Source organism: Argiope bruennichi, chromosome 9, assembly GCF_947563725.1.
Source record: "Argiope bruennichi chromosome 9, qqArgBrue1.1, whole genome shotgun sequence".
Taxonomy (NCBI): Eukaryota; Metazoa; Arthropoda; class Arachnida; order Araneae; family Araneidae; genus Argiope; species Argiope bruennichi.
In genome coordinates this window covers 35,877,078-35,897,071 of record NC_079159.1, presented here as the reverse complement: position 1 = coordinate 35,897,071, position 19,994 = coordinate 35,877,078, and the positions used below count along the sequence as shown (strand labels likewise).

The 19,994-nt window shown below is 29.7% G+C and overlaps 1 protein-coding gene across 3 annotated transcripts in view; it reads right to left on the bottom strand.

The window, feature by feature from the left end:
* Positions 1-19,994, bottom strand: part of LOC129983780 (protein O-mannosyl-transferase TMTC2-like) — a 490,808-nt gene that overhangs the window by 322,675 nt on the left and 148,139 nt on the right. For all 3 annotated transcript variants that reach the window (XM_056093409.1, XM_056093408.1, XM_056093410.1), the window contains exon 2: positions 3,766-3,877. The gene's annotated coding sequence lies outside the window, so the exon portion shown is untranslated. The remainder of the gene's footprint in view (positions 1-3,765; positions 3,878-19,994) is intronic.

The following is a 19,994-nucleotide window of genomic DNA, read 5'->3' as shown; positions in this document are numbered from 1 at the left end:
GCTACATGTGGAAATGTGTAACAAGAAATATTGACGTCATTGATCAATAGTATTAGTCTTATTTTAGAATCAATTATTAAGAATAACCTGTCTATTCGAGATAAACTACACAGAAGTTATTGAGTCACTGGAAAACATGATCTAAAAGTACATGCAAAAGAATCGAAAAACAGCTATAAAAAGTCTAGACAGGTTCGTCTGGTTATAACAAATGGAAATGACAATGTTTTCATAATGAGAGAGTTCCTATTAAAATGAGACTTATTGTTCTACATTTCTTTGTTCGATTTTCCTCATTACAACTCGAATCAGTAAGTTCTTTTGACTTGGAATAAATAAAATGTTTCAATTCGAAAACTGGCGAAAATAACAAAGTAAACTTCGAACTATTGTTGTAAGTTGTAACTGTAACTGTTTCATAATTAATGAGGAAAACGTTATGTCAGAAACGTGATTAGAAATATCGATGGCATTGATCCATATTGGGGCAATTAATTCTTGTTTTCAAAATCCTTCTCGGAACGACTATATTATTTTAAAGTAATTTACAACATCTCTTGGAGTATTTATAGCATATTTATTGAAGAAATAAACATAGAATTAAAAAAACAGTTGTAAAAAGGTTAAATTGGTCTATCTATTAATTTAAATGGAAATTGCCTTCATCATATCAAGAGATTGATCTAATGAAACAATAAGTGAACAATCATTCATTCTTTATTCGTTTTCCATATTTATAAAATGAATGGGAATCAAATTATTGTTCTTTTTAGAACTGAAATAAATGCATAATTTTAATTGAAAAAGTTATTGAAAATGACAATGCCTCTTTAATTGTTTGCAATAAAAGGATTTTTATTCTGAAGATAAAATGACAGATCAGAAAACATGGCCACAAAATTGCCGACACTGAATCCAAAACGCAACAATAAAACCTTATTTTAAAAAAACACCCATGCAATTTTATTCATTGCACTAAACTTCTTTGAACATTTATTGAATATTAAGACGTAGGATATAAAAATTGTTGTTAAGAAGTCTAAATAAGCGTATATATTAATTTTAATGGAACCGAATTAATTTGAAAACAAATGAACTGTAATTTAATCTTTATTTAGCGCTTTTCTGCTTTAACCAGATGAATCGGTATATTTTTTTAAAAGCCATATAAAGATATATTTTGAATTAATAAGAGGGTGATAAACAACAATCTGCAACAAATGGATTTAAAGCAAAAGTAGATTAGAAATATTGATATCAATGATTCAGTAAAAACGTCTTTCTTTTCAAAACAGATCTGATGGACATTTGGTAAAATGACCTCAATGTTTTATCAGGACAGTATTTAATATAAGGGAATTTAATAGAATTAAAAATAATATATATAAAAACACTAGACTTCATCTGTTTAATGCAAATAATAATAACGATTTTTATGTTAGAAGAAAGTTCTTAGAAATAAAGTATATATGTGTTATTTCTGCAATGCATATCTGTTAGAATAAAAAAGAATGAATTTTTTTAGAATTCCCAAAAACAATTTGAGATTTATATCAGCATATATAAAATTTTTATATCAGATTTTAGAAACTTTAAATCAAATTTTTATTAATCATAAAGCTGAAATATATTACTTTGCAAATATTCGTAAAATTTCAGGAAATATTTTTTAGTCTTGATATGTGTGAATGTTAATACTGCCTTAAATTTCAGTTTAAGTTTTTTTTTATTTATCTTTTAAGTTTTTATTTATTTTTCATTTATCTTTCAAGTTTTTATTCATTTTTCATTTATCTTTTAAATTTTTCATGCATTTATATTTATTTAATTTTATTCATTTTATTTTAGATTTCTTGCGAATGTTTTATATATTTTATAATTATCTTTAAAATGTTTTAATATTTTACTGTAAACGATTAACGTTTTTAATATATTAAAAAAAAAAATAAAGATTAGCATAAAAAAATTTAATACCCTTTCTCCGGAACATTGAGGTATATCAATTGAAATTTTCAAAGAATTTATAGCATTTATTAACCGCCTTTTTTCAATAGAATTAATGCATACTTAATCTCTTTATTCTTTTGGAAGAATTTAATATTTAAGGATTTCAAAAATCCAAGACTTTTAGAATACAACACAATACAGAACCTAAGTTCCATAATCTGCAGAAAATAACACTGTCTGAAGCAGTAACTTTATAGTTAAAAACTCAGTCATCGAACGTGCTTTAATGAAAATAAAAGCTTTTTAGAAATTGGACGTCTTTCCAATGGAGAATTTCCAAAAGTTTTTTTGTAAAGCGTATTAATTGGTTTCGTTACCACAAGATTAATCCAGTTGCGAAAACGGACACTTTAAATACTGAAGAGTATAGAATTCAAATTTTCTTTTCTTCGGAAACTTTTGTGTCGAGCAGACATGCTTTTGATAATGTCTCGCCGTCTCGCTGTCTCGCTTAGTAATGTTTAACTGCAATTTTTTATGACTTTAAGTATGTAATTTATAAGATTTTATATTTTTACAGATCACATGCTGTGGTTATAAAGAAAAGCATTGAAATTAGGAGGTAATATATCGTTCAAAGAAAAAAAAATTCAAACAAGCTAATACTTTTAACAGCAAAGGCAAGTATGACGTCTAGATAGACAGTTGTTTTTTGGTTAGTTCAAGTTATATAAGTATTTATCCTTTCTGAAATTCACAGTAGTAAAAGCTTTAATATTTCGAAATTAAGAAGTTATAAAAACGAGGGGAAAATATTCTACGGAATTCGAGTAAAATTTAAATTTATGCATTTATTTAAAAAATAATTTACATTATGTGCATTTAGTATTAAAAAAGTGCTATTTAATACTTGTTTTAAATATCTGAGCACATCACAAAGTTTTTTTTTATTCCATTTGATATGTATTATCGTTGATTAAGCTAAAAGTTCATATTGCATTTGAGACGCAATTTTAAATCGAATTATAAATAGTACGTCAAAAATATGTAAAGAAAACCCTATGAATGATAAAAATCTATAGAATTTGAGAATGGACCAATTCTATGAAAGTGAATGCTAAATTTAACGGATAGAAAAAAAAATTCTATGAAATTAAATCTGAAATTTAATGGACAGAAAAAATTATATGGAAGTAAATGTTAAATTTAATAGTGATAAAAAAATTATATGAAAGTAAATGTTAAATTTAATGGAGAGAAAAAAGTTATATGAAAGTAAATGTTAAATTTAATGGATAGAAAAAAATTATATGAAAGTAAATGTTAAATATAATGGATAGAAAAAAATTATATGAAAGTAAATGTTAAATTTAATGGATAGAAAAAAATTATATGAAAGTAAATGTTAAATTTAATGCAGAGAAAAAAATTATATGAACATGAAAAATTATATTGCACATGGAAAACAATTTTCGGAGCATAACAAAACGTAACTGTATAATTATTTAAGAATATTTAAATTATTACTATTAAATTAGATTTAAATTTTCATTAAAAATTGTTTAGACACATATCCCAGAACAAGACAAGATTGCTCTTATATGGATTTTGTCAAAATTTGACTGATAGATAAAGTCTGCACTCTATAATAATAATGCTAAAGCTAATATCAAACCAAGTGATTGCTGGTTTTCACTATTAACAAATGGATTATACTTATGCGCGTGAAACTGTGTTCTCATATTCTCACCAGCCTTATAACAAGATCTCATTTTATTGTGATATTCCTGTAAATTTATATAAAGCCATAGCACTTACCTTGGAGAAGATAAAATCAAGGATGATCCACTTATTCACGAACGATTACTACTCAAAAGAATTAAGATATCATAATTCAATCACCGGATTAAGACTTCAAAGATGGGAAAGCCTGCAACATAGATAAATAAGTATTAAGAATCTGCAAAAAAATCTATATTTCTAATATATACAAGTAAGTTCTGTATTTTTAATATATACAAGTAAGTTCTGTATTTTTAATATATACAAGAATAAATATGAATATCAGACTCACAATTAGGAAAAAGTTTTTCGGCTTCTGATAGAAAATATTTCATAGATATGTATGTAATGATATCTCTTAATCTAATTTAAATCCTAATTAATTTCATCATTTTTATGTTATTTAACCCATATTAACTTCATTCTAAAAAGGTCTCTTATTTCCTGATCCAATTCCACCTTTATTTAATTACTTTTAACACGCACTCTAGAAAACTCATGCCGGCGTCCTGGCATAGGGGTAGCGCGTCTTCCCCGTGATCTGGGCGTCCCGGGTTCGAGTCCCGGTTTGGGCATGGTTGTTCTTCTGTTGTTCTATCTGTGAGATGTGTGAATGTGCTCTCCTGTAAAAAGGGGTTGTGCAAGCGAATGAATGATGCGTGAGTGGCAAAGTCGTACTCTTGGCCCTACTTGGCGCTGCTATAAAAAATAAGAGACGTTCCCCTCAGGCTTAAATCGCTGTCTTCGTAACAGCGGGCTTGTCAGTGTGTCAAGTGCCATAAGAAACAAACAACAGAAAACTCATAAATTCAGCAGGTTCTCAAGCTCCAAGCGAAGAAATAAAAACCCTTAATGCTTTACCCTTAGCGCGTTCTTTTAAAGATAGCTAAATTTTCTTTTCCTAAGGCTACACGCGTCAAAGAAATCCTTATCAAAATCTCATTGTAAAATCACTCAGGGGAATAATTTCGATCTCTTCTGCTCTTGTGTCGCGATGTAGATGGACGCCAGTTCTATCATCGCTTCTTGTACATAATATGCCCCCCTCCCGAGATTAAATAAATCAAAGTTTTAAAATTTCTAAAGTTTCTTCTCTTTGACCACGCAAATGCTAAAATATGTTTACATGTATTTGCAAAGTTTAGATCTAAATCTGATCTACAATAAATGTTTTCATTTTATACATAGATAAAGCTTTCTAGAGAGCCCAAATAACTCATTTATCATTGCACTGAAATACGTCAAAAGTTTCCAAATGCCAGTGACATCTGTTTTATGCCAATAACATTACAATACTTGCTATTAATGCCTATAACATTAATAGCTACAATAGGCGCTAATTGTTATTAATGCCTGTAGCATTAATAGCGTTTAATATTATAGGCATTAATGCTGATGTTCAATGTCAAATTGACTCACCTCCGTATAGGACATATATACATTTTACTCATAAGCACCTCACCGTTGGAGAAAGTACGTCCATTTGCTCCACTTATCATATCGATTTTACGGTAAACCACACTCTGATCGAATCTCCTGTTTTTAAATCCCATCGTCAGAACATTTTTAATACCTCATCTGCAATCTTGCGTGATTTGATGGATGCAATATACCATACAAATTTTTTTCCCTTCAAAATTGCTCATTTTTTCCCCTTTATATTTGATCTTATTTATTTATTTATTTTGCTTTCAACTTGCTACATTTTAAAACTTTTTTGTCAGGTTTAACATGTTTTAGTACATTTTTTAGCAATTGATGTTGACCTTTAAGCTTTTGATGTCATTTATTTTTAATTTTAACTTTTAACTTTTAATGATATGCTTGTTGCAGTTTAATCAAATGTGGCTTTTGCGCAAATAAAAGAAAATCCCCAAAAATTCCAAAAATAAGCCAAAACCAAACCAGATGACTTTTGATTACTAAACATGATTTAGAGCTTGCTGTGACACGAATCCTTTTAATACTGAAGACAGATGTTTGGTAGGGGTGGTTTAGGTTTAATACATTTTTGATGGTATTGTATAACAAATAAATCATTAGTGCTTATGCAAATTTAATTTAACTGTATCGAAATCCGCAATTCCTGGCACATTTGTACATTATGATTTCAACGCAAAATTCGGAACATTGAACAACTCATCATTATACTAGACAATGACAACTGCATCAGCCCTAAAGAAATCCTCATTATCATTACCTCTCGTCTTTAAGGAATTTTTCCATTTTACCATAGGCCGCGGTGGCCTGGTTTTAAGGTCTCGGCTTATGAGTCGTAGGGTTTCATGTTCGAGACTCGATTCCACCGAAGAACCGTCGTGTAAGGGGGGGTCTGTTGCACGTTAAATCCGTCATGCCAAACGTCCTCCCGCTGGTGTGGTGTGGCGTGGAGAGGGGGGTGCCAGCTCAGGTGTCGTCCTCGTCATCTGACCGCGGTTCAAAATTATGAGGTTCGTACCAAAATAGCCCTAGTGTTGCTTTACAAGGGACGTTAATATAACTAAACTAACTAACTCCATTTTACCATTTCCTTCAAAATGATGAGGATTCTTTTTGCATGTCCATACATATGCTCGCCATTTTTGCATTCTTTTTTCGAAATTTCATAGTACATTAGCAAAGGGAACATTTGGCTTGAAGTTTATCCGGACATTAAAAAATTCAGGTAGCTTTTGTATAAATAAAAATGAAAAAAAACTTTGCTAGGAGCATAACAAGGAAAGGTATGACACTATAAATTTCACCAATAATTGTCATTATTAGGAAAGAAAAAAAGGACCCATGAGACTTGATATTAGTTTTAAACTCCTCGTCTTATTTGACTTTAAAAGTTAACTTAAAGACATTAATGATTTGTCCCAAAGATGGTGTTTCAAAACATTGGCTCACAAGGTATCTATATCCCCTTTCGGTACAGTTATCTTGCTCGGTTACTTTTCTTTCAACAGGCTCTGTCTCTAATTGAATGATAATAATGCATATTTCCAAATACGTATATCATCATATTCGAATGAAATATATATCCGAATCATATTCAAGTCAAGTAACTAGTCAAAAGTCTAGCCTCTTTAAGTGACGTAACTAGATAAAACTCATAATTTAAACTATCTTACATATCCGCCCATTAGTGACACCTGAATGTTGAATTCTTGCTCAACTACCTAGAAAGATACTTTTCTCATCATCTTTCAATTTTATTTTTTTACTTTTGTACAGCACTTGAACGATATTTGCAACAGGTTGACCCAACTGTTTGACACCAGCACGATTCTTCTTTCATTTCCCAAAAACAATCTGAGCGGAATCATAAACATCTTATTAATGTGACAACATGTTTTAGCACAGCTCCAATGAGTTCTAATGCATTCGCTATCTAAACGCAACGCCACAGGAAAACTTGCCCCAAAAACCTTATCTTTACTTAAAGAAGGTCTCTTGTAGTTTATTTTCCTATGCCGTGTCAAGGTATCCCACTTCTTGTCTGCCAGGAACAGCCTCTTTCTTGTGAGAAGAGGTGGTCCCACGGAAGAATGTGCTACATGCGATAAGTTAAGTGGTCCACAAGTTAACGAAAAAGACGAATAAATTACGTTGAAACGCATCAAAATCGTTAGAATTCCCGAATGGTTGCGATACCAAAGACGTGAGGCAAGATTCCTTTCAAAATGGCGGTAAAGTGCTTTAGATGCAGTCATGCCATTTTTCTTGCCGGTGGTGGAACTTTTCCTTCGCTTAATCCTCGTAAAAACATGGAATAACTCAGTCTCGTTTTGTTCTTTTGGAACATATTACCGTACATAGTTTTAAGAGGATTTGTGGATTTTCCATGTTTGGATATTATAGTTTATTTATTTTCTCAACATTCCAAGAGATTTTTCATCCTTTATTTCCATTAACATTATGGATGTATGATAAGAACGGAATAGTTTGAGTGATGTGTTACTTGAAATAATTGAGAGAAACCTTTCATTTCAATTACAATTTTCGATGATAAATGTTCAAAAAGGATTATGTCATGGCTATATTTTCTCGAATATTCCGAAAAAAAAAGAATTATTTTTGATATACAGTCTTCCTGTCCAAATACAATTCAAGATGGAGCGAATATTCTATAAACTTTAAATGGTATCTTAGTATTAAATGAAAATGAGTAATCTCATTTTTGTTTAATGTATTGTAAAATTTTAGAATAAATTTTTGTGAATATATATCATGATCCGATATCTCGAATTCAAGCACAGTTACTTATTCATATAAATAAATTGAGAGCTTTTTTTTTTTTTTTTAAATTTTTAAAAAGGGAAATTTTACAAGAAAAAAATTCTTGTTTGCCATAACTTAGGATTTCGATAATTTCTTAATGAATGACAATATTGAGGTCCACGGTTCATAAATTTATAAAGCAGCTAAGAAAATTTTTCAGCTTTTATCTGTTTAAGTTTTTAGAATGTATTGATTAGTATTCAAATAAATAAAACATTTGAAAGAATTTTAGACTTTTTAATTTTTAGTTTTCAGTTCTTCCCAATAAATATTAATTTTTAAAATTCTGTTTCAAAAGTATTTATTTCAAGCAAAATCAATCATTATTTTGCCATTTAAATCAAAATTCCTTAAGTACTTTTAATTCTTTTTAAATTTAGAGATATGCAAATTATTTTATCAAATAAATTTTTTTGCGTTAACTATCAAGTGTTATTTTTTTAAATACTTCAGCTTTCCTAATTATGTACTTTTCACAGTTCTCTTTTATTAACAAATGTTTCCAGCAATTTTTTAAATGAAATACTAACAGAAAAAATGGAGGAACATATCCAATATATTTTTTCAGAATTTACTTCATACAAAGAAAGTGGTAGTTCTTGTATGTATATAAAGAAGATGCAGAAAAGAATTTTTATTCTTTATTTTTAACATCATGCAACACCAATTATCTAATTATACCGGATTATCTATCTAAGTAAATTATTCCTTCCCAAGTATAGTTAAGAGATAGCAAAAGGAAAGGATAATATAATTAGACAGATGTGTCAAATATAAGACATGATTCGTGGTGGCGAACGTATTAAAGTTTTTTTTTTTTTTTTTACTTATCAAACTGTATTTCGTCTTCTTTATGGACAAAAGTGCCTAGCCAGGCCAAAAAGTAACAAGTGTTAATGAATAAACTATAAAATCAGGAAATATTTTCCCTCCATTTTTCACTTTTACTTAATCTAAAGCAAGAAGCCTATATATAAATTTTCTAGTTACTATGGTGATGTGTGAATATATGAACAGATAGATAGTATTCCCAATCGTGGTTTTTATCTAAAATTTAATATAAATTTATAGTTTTGTTAAATTTTAATAGTTTTATTCGCTCTTTCTTATGTCATCATTGTATTATTTTCATTGACAGATATAAACAAACATAAATTTTAAAATGAATTTCATGTCATTAAGGAATGTCTGGAGTTTAGAAATTCCTCAAAAACAAGAAGGCGCATTTTTGGCAATTTTGATACGGTTTCTTAGTACACACCAAATATAAAAGGTAAAAAGAGATTACCTTTTTTTCTTAATCTTTATACCTCCTCGACATATGTGCAAACAATTATAATTTTTTAAATTTATAAGTTAAAATTAAATCATTCAAGGAAGCAATTCCATGTATAATATAAAAAATATTCTATTTAATTCATAATTGAATCGACAGACAATACATTCACGAAATGGAAAGTGCCATCTTATTTAATAGCAAGAAGAATAGAGCACTTAAGGGGTTAACTAATTAATGAAGTCGCGAATGGTGTAAACAAGTTGGCGCTGGCTTAAAGGAAAGGACTGATTTTGCCTTATATATTCTTAAATAAAATCAATTACCATGTAAACTAATTACCCTAATTAACTATTCATTCTCATGTAATATTTTATTCAGATGCCTTATTTGTTTCATTCTACGATTCTGTATACATTAAAATTCATATATTACTGAATATCCTTACCATACACCAAGAGGCAAAACACCTTCAGGCAAAACAAATATTTGCTAACAACAAAAAACATTATCGGCGTCTAATCTGTTCTTAATATCATAACAAGTTCTTTTTTGCTCGTTCAGGTGGACAAATTTGTGTGGAATCTTACCAAAATGTACCCGGTGATTTAATGATGAAATTTTATATGCGTGTTCCTGAAAGTTCCTTAATTAATTACTCTTTATAATTAATACTTGTGTTAATTATTTAATTACTCATTAATGGATCTTAATGAGACTTCAAATGGAGCATTCATTCTAAATATAAGGCTACCAAATGATAAATGACATTTAGCTTGAGGACCACTTTGATTTAGTTCAGTGGAAAAATTCTTGATGAAGCGAAGTTTATCCGCTCTGTGTATCTAGAAAGTAGCAGCAAAATGAAGTTGACATCAAAATCTTAATCTTTCATGAAGTTAGAATTAACTGTTATAGAAAGATAGTTCAGTGTTGTAAATTCATAAATCTAGGTACAACTGGCTGTTGCCTAAGTTAGACTAAACATTATTTTTGTTAAATACATATTCATAAGCAGTTTATGTAAAGTTAACAACAGAATGGAAAAACTACAACCTTTTTATTTTGTCAATATGCGTCAGTGATTATCTGAAATTTCTTACCCGAATATTTGAATTCAATAAAAATTTAACAAAAATAATGGGATTGATCTCCCGAAAACTTTCTCGTATACTCACAAATAAAGGTGCTATTCCGATGAACGCTTTGCATAGCATCGGCGTACAATAGTTACGAAATATTAACCTTTTACATCAATATAGCATTTTCACATACATGTGAATGTAATAATTCATAAACACTATAACTTAAATAAATAAAATTTGGTATGTGATTTGTGACTATAATTATAAATTTGTGTCGCATTTTGATTTTAAATCAATCAGAAAAAGACGTCAAAAGTGCATATTTGGCTTCTGACACGATTGCATCAACTGACTTCATGTGATTAATTGCACTTTAATAGCCATTTTTTTTGTAATTACTAGCCGTCTTTGTCGATCAGCTTATTCATCCAGACTATTGACTTTTCAAGATGCTAATTTACTCACATAGAATGCACACACAGATATATGTTTTTTAAAATTCACATTTATACCTGATATGACTGAAAAATGTGAATTCTGTTGAATTAGTTTACTGCAAATTAAAAATTGTATATGCTACGAAATAAAAACAGAAGTGAAAATCGCCAAAAGAACGCCAAAAGCACATAAATATAAAAAAAAAGTCAAAAGCACGTAATTTAAAATTTTGATGCATGAATTTTAATTCCATTATAACATTTAAAAGCATTGTATCAAATCAATTTTGTATCTAATTAAATTAAAAAATATTATCAATATTAAAGAAAAAATTGTCCGTAAATATAATTGATATCATTAAACAAAATATTTTTTGGAGTTTTAAGACTATTTTTCTAAGATAACTGTTTTGAAAAATATAAACCTCTATTTCCATAGTCAAATCATAGCGATTACACATCTGGCGACAGTTTAGCCTATTTTTGTATTCAATTAACATTTCTATTTGAAACATATTTCTTAATTTTATTTTACATCTTCTTTCCTCTGACTGAATGGAGTTTTAATCTCTTTCTATTTGAACCCTTTTACTTGAATTCATCCATGTCTTCTTTCCTCTGACTGAATGGGCATTTTGTTGACACGGCGAACACTCTACAGAACAGTAATATTTTGCAATTCCATCCATTACTTAACCGAAGCATTTCAACTGTAAAAACATTCAATGAAGCAATCTGAAATTCATATGATGGTTTGTTTATCATTTGACTACTGTCATTAGATAATAAATAAAAAGAGAATTTTTTTGAGTACATACGTTAGCGTTTCATATATATAGAGAGATAAATAGATAGATCACTAGATAGTTGCATGCAGTTAATAATACAATGCATATTTATTAGAGAATATTCGAGAAAGTTTTGAGAAGACAATTCCCGCTGTTTTTTTTTTCTTAAAAATTCTTAGAATTTTGAATATGCTATCTAAAAAGGGTAACTACATCCTGATTGTCGAATCTTGCTTTTGCAGAAATTTGCAAGTTCGAAACTAGGGTTATGTTCCCTTTGTCACATTAACAGCTGGAATTAATCATCCTCTTATCACTGGAGTATAGATGTTAGAAAAAAATATAGAAGAGTTGGTTCAGAGACTAACTCAGTATCTGACCACAATTTAATCCTTTCTAGGGCCGTGGGAAGTATGCTTCCCACCAAATTTATCAATCTTTGTATGAAATTATATAGGTTGCCATAAGTTCTGACACATTTTTTTAGTAAGTCAGAAACTTAGATGCTTCAGTTCTTTATCTCAGACAAAATGATGTGTATTTATTTGTTACTTAATTATTAATTAACCAAATTAATTAATTAATCAAATTAAATTTATCTAATAAGCTAAATGAATTCCTCTTCTTATTCTAATTTCAAGCCTAAAAACATTTTAACATAATATGACTAGAAAAAAATAGCCCTTTAAAGGGTTAAAATACTTAATTCATTTCAAAATATCTCTCATATAACTTGGAATTTGGACGTTAATCTAATTAAACAAATCTACAGATGTCAAGAACTAAATGAAATATAAACACTTATCATAAAGACACTGGATCTATCATTACTCAAATTACTTATTTATTTTAAATGTATCATCCACCTCTAGTTAATTTGCTCTCGTATTATCGCATCATCAAATATTAGAATTAACTCACTGCCTGCTAGATCAAAAATATTTATTGCTTATTAGCTCAAATTTTCTAAGAACAGATTTTCTCCACCAAGATTCATCGTCACGCTTAACCTATAATTCCGATATGGCTGATTAGTTTCTCCTTCAGCAAATTAGTATCTACCACCTTACTTGCAAGAATTTCGTTAAAAAGTATTCTTTTCACCAAGAGGACGATGCACGGCTTAGAAATCTACTGCAACTTAGCAAAGTCGACCGACCCGTCAGTATCAAGGCAACAAACATGTACTTAAAGATCGCCTTTTCCCATACTTGTCAACCCCGCTGCTTGTAACCCATTATCGCCATGATTAAAATGTCTGTTCACTCGCCCCGAGTTGTTATCTCTAGAGCCTTAAGGAGGTGAATCCCGACGAATGGAGGCTTGCAGCAATAAATTTAAAGCTAAAGAGGCAGTTCCTTAATAGCCGTGTTTGCTCACAGGGTGGATGGCGGAAGCGGCTGATTATGCAAAGGCACGGTTTCTTCATAAAAGCTGTCCATCCGTCCGAAGAGTACAAAAGAGTTAGGTTGCTTCGGCCTAATGAAGTCGAGAAAAGACAGAGGCTATAAAAGAGGAACGTATTCTCGCTGGCTGCAGGGATGATAAGATTTTCTCCCCAAAGACGCCGAAGATTATGCAGAGAGGTGCGCTTCAGGTGCGAGGGGGTGCTGCAGTATTATACGGTTTTGATGGACGAGCTGCAGGTGGTTGACGCGTGGACACCTGTCCTGAGGTGCATGTTGGTGCAGTTGTATTAATAAAAATAATGCAGTGCAGATTAGATGGTTACTATGCAGATGTAAAACTATTTTAATTATGCAGCAGAATTGCTTACGACAGCAGAAAAGCAATATATCCTGATCTACTATGTAGTTTTATGGGTTCACCTGAGAAGAATTTACCCTTTATTATATGTAGCCTTATATTGATATTTTGCGATTTTTGAAAGAGATTATATCATTTTGTTTTTAAAACAGCTTTTGGTTAGTTAAAATCATTAATAAACTAAAGTCAATTGTCGAAATTTAAACACAAAAGAAGATTCGAGACTTCTCTGGACATCTTTTCACAGGTTGATTTAGAAACTATAACATCATTTATTATATCATTATTATTTATTTTCATTTATTACCTATTTTCATATTTTATTGCATTTCATCTCATACTTAGTGTTTTTTTTTTTTAATTTTAGCAGGTTTAAAACATTAAATGAAGCCAAATCATTAAAAAAGTAAATCGAGATATAAAATAAGCTTTAATTACTATCAGTTAACTATTCGTAAGATATAATATCAATAACTATTCTATAACTAATCGTTAATACTAACTATCAATAACAATTAGTTAAGATTTATTTAATATTATAACGTCATAATTCATATTGTTTAAATTCTTTTTAGCCGCTTAAATCGCTTAAAAATACTTTGACAACAGAAATTTAAATCTATGTTGCTATATTATAGAGCTAAAACATGTTTGCATGTTTATTTAAAAAAGTTCTGTTTTTTAAAAAAATAAAACACTAAAATAAAAAATATTAAGTTCTGTGGCTATTTAAAATTGGATTAAATTGCACCAATTGCTTCTTATTAAGATTCTTTTGCAATGATAAAATTTTGCACATAATTGCTCTTATTAAAAAAATTTAGAATTAAAAAAATGTGAAATATATGTTACGAATGGATAATCTACTCATACTTAATGATGCAGAATAGTTTTTACATTTTTTTTTAATTGAGATATCTAATATTTCTGACTTTGAAATTATATTTGTGCCTGTAAATTTTATTATCAAAGTGTTTTATTTAAATCATACAGAGTTTGACATTATATATATGCCAATGCTTTTATAATAATTGGTGTTTCGGATATGAAACAAAACACACGCACACACACATGCAGAAAGAATAAAAATTTAAGTAAAGAATATCACAGCTGATGTTTGATATAAGGTGGGATCGGACATTCAAAGCATTAAAAGATAAATAGTCTATAATGAGGAATGTCGATACTCTATAATGAGGAATGTCGATTCTCTATAGTGAAGAATACCAATATAATGAGGAATGAGTTTCTCGTATGCATTTTTACAAGTTGTTTAACAAACAGACGATATTAATGAAACGTAGAAAAATAGAATTAACCTCGGAACTCATTTGAGTGACGAAATACTTTTATGCAACTAAAAATTTTCATTAATAAATAGAGTTTTATGAGGCACTCGTCAGTTTTAGCTACATCCTGGTTAATCGGAAATATAGATTATATTTAATTTCTATTAAATCTTTTATGTATAATTTGATACTCATAATTACTTTTGTAAATTACTTTAAGCGTCAAATTTTGATTGGCATTTAATCCGTATTATTTTAGTAGTTTTACATCAGTTCAGTTTATTACGTAAATTAATGTTATTAATTCAGTTATGTTAACAATGCCATAAGAATAATAAATGCCCGACAATCTTTATATCTTTTTTTTTTCGCACTATAACTTTACTCTCTGATTTCTCTTGAAAAACCATTAAAATATTTCTCGCCCCCCCCCATTTTTTTCTTCTCTTTAAAAGAATTTCCTTTCTTTAACTTTGAAGAATAAAAGAAAATCACGCGATGAAATATTTGATAAAGCAACTGAAACGGTTTGAATTTCATTGTATCAGTGCAAAATAATTTTGAAAATTATGCAATATACGTATATATATATATATATATATATATATATATATATACATTTATCAAAATTTTCAAAATTGCCCGATACCTTAAATGGCCTCATTTAAAGGATTTTTTAAAAATTTAAAATAGATTTGAAAATATTTTGTGTCTTAATATTTTTTTAATTTGTAGTTTAAAAAATCAAATTAACTTTTAATAAATTAAAATCAAAATTAAATTTTCAAATAAAATTGTCAGATGTGCAACCTTTATCCCCTTAAATATTTTTGCTCCGATGTTGGTAGTTCTACATCAAATAGTATGGCTTGTAGGGTGCTAAAAATACACACACATACAATTTCTTTTATTATTGGCAGATTCTAAATCGATAGTAAGATTTTAAGCAAAGTTGTATTCAAAAATATTTTATGCTCATAGAGTTTACAGATAAGCATTCTATTTGCAATATGAGGCTTCTACTGATATTATAAGGAGTTCATATACCATAGAGGAATATAAACTCCTCATTCAGTTCATAAACTAAAGAGGAATATGAACTCCTCATTCAGTTCATATCCCATAGAGGAATATGAACTCCTCATTCAATTCATATCCCATAGAGGAATATGAGCTCCTCATTCAGTTCATATATCATGGAGAAATATGCGCTCCTCATTCAGTTCATATATTATGGAGGAATATGAACTCCTCAGTCAGTTTATATCTCATAGAGGAAAATGAACTCCTCATTCAGTTCATATACTGTAGAGGAATATGAACTCCTCATTCAGATCATATACCATACAGGAATATGAATTCCTCATTCAGTTAATAATACTAAATGAACTAAAAAAGATCGACCTTACTTCTAAAGAAGCTAAATTACGCTATTCTAATGAAGAATACTGTACATTACAGAAGCAAAACTCTTTGAAAAAGAAATTGCAAACTTTTCCTCGAAACCAAAATTTGATTTCACCTACACCGCATTCACACAACTAGTTTTCCTTTCCTACCACAAGATCAAAGCGACTCCGCTACATTTGTGGGCAATTCTCACCTCTTTTTTTCACCCCATCTCTCTGAGCTGTGTAATTTGATTTACATTTGTATGATGTAACGGCGTGAGTCATGATACCCTTTCCCCCATCGCAATCCGATAATGTGGTACACGATCTGTTACATGGGATAGTTGCCCATTCCGGGTGGGTAATTATACTCAATCATGCATGAGCCGTTCCCCAACACCTGGTGCGAGGGACATTACGCACTTTCGTTGCTGAGGTTTCTCAGGAAGGGCGGGGGCGGGGCTGGAAAATCTGGCTTTTCACTTCGGAAAAGTCAGTGTTCCACAAAAAAAATTAAAAGCTACTCTGGAATCGTTATTATTGTTGTGGATCGGTGAAAATGAAATTTAATGTGTATAATTTTATGTAGTGTTACCACCACAATTCAATGCACAAACATACGTGATGAATTAGATGTATGTTTGTTTAAAAGAATAAGTGAGAATTTGTGACTTCCGTATTTTTCAGAATATGCAGCAGTTCAGTGGAATGTATCGTGTTTGGTTCAACGCACATTTTTCTTTGAATTTTTTTTATGTATCTATAATTGCTGTAGATAGTTTTATTTTTCTATATTTTGACTTATTAGCTGTTCTAACAATTATCGCCGTTTACTGCGTACTTAAAAATATACTAAGTATATTATTTAACATAGCATATTAAGTTATCCTCTTAAGAAAGCTACAATCCCCTTTTGAGACTCTTCAAATGTTGGTGAGGAAAAAATGTCCAACATTTAAAGAGATATCAGAAGTACATTCATTCAATTAACAAATTATTTGAATATTATTTTCGCAATAGTATATAATACTCGATGATTGAGATAATATACTTAGACTTTTGTTGTGAGAAATTTACCACTATTTTGAAGCTCCAACAAAGTTAGCATGAACAAACTTTCCAATTTTGACTCAAAAGATGTGGATACTTTCAAATAGCATTTGTTTGATATTGCCAAATGAAGCTACCATTCTGCTTTGAGACTCTTAAAATATTAGCCAAGAAAACATTCCTAACTTGAAAGAAAATACCAGAATTACATTCATTCAATTAACCAATTACGTGAACATTATTGTCGCAATGGAATATAATACTCGATGACTGAGATAATAAAATTAAACTTTTGTTGCGAAAAATTTACCGCTCTATTTTGAAGCTCCAACAAAGCAAAACCCAAATTTTGAAGCTGAACAAACTTTCCAATTTTGACTCAAAAGATGTGGATACTTTCAAATAGCATTTGTTTGATATTGCGAAATGAAGCTACCTTTCTGCTTTGAGACTCTTTAAATATTAGCTAAGAAAACATTCCTAACTTGAAAGGAGATACCAGAACTACATTCATTCAATTAACCAATTACGTGAACATTATTGTTGCAATGAAATGTAATACTCGATGACTGAGATAATAAAATTAAACTTTTGTTGTCAGAAATTTATCATGCTATTTTGAAGCTTCAACAAAGACAGCATGGACGAACTTATCAATTCACTACGTTGTTAGTAAGAACGTAGATACTTACGAACACTTGTTTGATATAAATAAAGAACTTTGTGACTCTACAAATGTTAGCGAAGAAACAGTCCCCAACTTTGAAGAAGATATCAAAACTACATTTATTCAATTTACCAATTACCTGTACATTATTGTCGCAATGGAATATAATACTCGATGATTGAGATAATATACTTAGACTTTTGTTGTGAGAAATTTACCACTATTTTGAAGCTCCAACAAAGTTAGCATGAACAAACTTTCCAATTTTGACTCAAAGGACATGGATACTTTGAAACAGCATTTGTTTGATATTACCAAAGAACTTTTGCCTCAATAAATAATGAACTTATTGCATAAGAGATAGATTTATTTGTTGTCTTATGTTATTATGTTAACTGACAATTATTGTGCTGTTTTGAAATCTCCATCAAAGCTTAAGTTGATAATATTTCCAATATTGAATCAATATGGAAAGACACTTGAGGATGTCGTAAGTTCGATTAACCAATTACTTGGGAGCCTTCGTCCAATGAAATAATATACTTAGATTGATTTAATTGTCTCTTTATGTGCTTGATAGTTACCGTATTGCTTTGAAGTTTCACTTGTTTAATGTGGACAATCTTTCCGATATTGATTCAAAGAAAGATGGAAAACTCAGAAAAGTATTTATTCGATCAACCAATCCCCTTAGAAAATACATCGATCTCAATGTAATAAAAAGAATTGTTTTAGAGATTGATCCAATTATTGTCTTGATTATCTCTTTTCAACTATCGTGCTGTTTCTAAATTAAGTGACGGTTCTTGGTTGTTAATCTTCCAATTCTGAAGCAGGGTGGAATAACAAAAATGATAATTCCGTGCAGAATTTTAATTTCTAAATTTGTACTCCTGACTAACATGAATCTGAAGCAGGGTGGAATGACAAAAATGATAATTCCGTGCAGAATTTTAATTTCTAAATTTGTACTCCTGACTAACATGAATCTGAAGCAGGGTGGAATGACAAAAATGATAATTCCGTGCAGAATTTTAATTTCTAAATTTGTACTCCTGACTAACATGAATCTGAAGCAGGGTGAAATGACAAAAATGATAATTCCGTACAGAATTTTAATTTCTAAATTTGTACTCCTGACTAACATGAATCTGAAGCAGGGTGGAATGACAAAAATGATAATTCCGTGCAGAATTTTAATTTCTAAATTTGTACTCCTGACTAACATGAATCTGAAGCAGGGTGGAATGACAAAAATGATAATTCCGTGCAGAATTTTAATTTCTAAATTTGTACTCCTGACTAACATGAATCTGAAGCAGGGTGAAATGACAAAAATGATAATTCCGTACAGAATTTTAATTTCTAAATTTGTACTCCTGACTAACATGAATCTGAAGCAGGGTGGAATGACAAAAATGATAATTCCGTGCAGAATTTTAATTTCTAAATTTGTACTCCTGACTAACATGAAAACCTTATTACAGTATCGGACAAGAAAAGATGTTTTGCACAGTAAGTAACACCCGTTAGAGAATTTATGGGGCGTTACGACCGATAACATTAAAAGGTCTTTAAAACAATCGGAATTCAAAAATAAGATTTGTCTTTGATTAGTATATTATCGTCCTGTATAATGGTTCTTCTTTAAGTGGGAAAATATCATATGCTCTCTAAATTTGTTTTCCTATTTATTAATGTAATAAAACCTTAAGATTATTTGACTGAAGCTAAGTTCAAATGGGTCTTTAACACTTAGGGAGATTCTAAGATGAAGCCAATATTTTGCATTCATTGTAACACAGCTTCCATAAGCTCTTCTAGTCAATGAGGGAATCTCAGTTTATACATTAATATTAATCTTTCTAATCGTAAAATATATTTTTCTTTGAAATTTCATTTGAATCTCATTTCCGATTAAGGTATTGCATTAAAAATTAAAAGATGATATTAAAATTGTAAAAATAATCTTTTTTCTAAAAAAAATTACCTTTGATGATTTTTTAATTGTATTATTCTGTAAATTACAATTGCTGTAATGCTTTTAGAGCTGCATAATCAGAAATGGTTTTAGCGCCAATAAATACAATCAAATTCAAACTCAAACGCTTTAATACTTAGTTATTTGAATAGATGAAGAGCGAAATACTCTATTTAACATGCAATTCCTCCATCTTTCTGTGAAAATAATAAAAAATAAACTGTTAAAAATTTGACGGAATCTGGGGAAATCATTTTTAATTTTAAGATGT